Source organism: Solanum tuberosum, unplaced genomic scaffold (assembly GCF_000226075.1).
Source record: "Solanum tuberosum cultivar DM 1-3 516 R44 unplaced genomic scaffold, SolTub_3.0 scf00263, whole genome shotgun sequence".
Taxonomy (NCBI): domain Eukaryota; kingdom Viridiplantae; phylum Streptophyta; class Magnoliopsida; order Solanales; family Solanaceae; genus Solanum; species Solanum tuberosum.
Window position 1 is genome coordinate 553,917 of NW_006239196.1, and position 1,209 is coordinate 555,125.

Here is a 1,209-nt window from a genome sequence, read left to right on the forward strand (position 1 = left end):
GTACTTTGATGGGGCTGCACATCGTGGCGGAGCTAGCGCTGGCGTGGTGTTCATCACTTCGCAAGAAGAGATTCTACCAGTCTCCTTTACTTTGAAGCAATGTTGCTCTAATAATGTCACTGAATACCAAGCGTTGATACTTGGACTTGGGATGGCCGTCGACATGAAGCAATTACACTTACAAGTCTTTGGTGACTCTCAGTTGGTGATCAACCAACTCTTGGGAAGTTATGATGTGAAGAAGCCCGAATTGCGTCCTTATCATGAATATGCTCAAAAGTTGATAGGATGGCTTGGAGATGTAACCCTTCAACATGTGCGTAGAACGGAAAATAAGAAAGTTGATGTATTGGCTGCCCTGGCTTCAACGCTAACCCTTCCTGATCAAACACAAGTTACTATTTGTCAAAGATGGATAGTACCACCGCCAAATGAGAAAGAATATATAGAAAATGAGCTTGAGCATCTCGTTGCCGTTTCTGAAGCCATAAAGGAAGATTGGAGACAACCCATTATTGACTACATGTGTTATGGGATACTTCCAAAAAATCCAAGGAGAAGGACTGACATTCGTCGTCGTGCACCTCGCTTCCTTTACTACAAGGACACATTATATAGAAGATCATTTGAGGGTGTACTCTTACGATGTTTAGGAGAGGAAGAAGCAGTTCAAGCTCTGCGAGAAGCACACTCAGGAGTATGTGGATCACATCAATCTGGACCGAAACTTCCAACTTTCACCTAAAGAGGATGGGGTATTATTGGCCAACCATGGTGAAGGATTGCTTAGATTATGCTCGGAGGTGCGATGCTTATCAATTTCATACATCAGCCGCCTGAAGTATTGCACCCAACTATCGCATCTTGGCCATTTGACGCCTGGGGATTGGATGTTGTGGGACCACTACCAAAATCTTCTGGTGGACACTTGTACATCTTGGCTGCAACAGACTACTTCTCAAAATGGGCTGAAGTCGTTGCTCTTAAAGAAGTGAAGAAAGAGAATGTTGCAAATTTTATCCGAATGAATATCATTTATCGCTTCGGCATCCCTCGCTACATAATAACGGACAATGGCAAGCCATTTGATAACAAGTTAATGAACAAAATTTATGATCTCTTTGGCTTCAAGCAGTGTAAATCTTCTATGTATCATGTTGCCGCCAATGGTCTTGCTGAAGCATTCAATAAGACTCTATGCAACCTTCT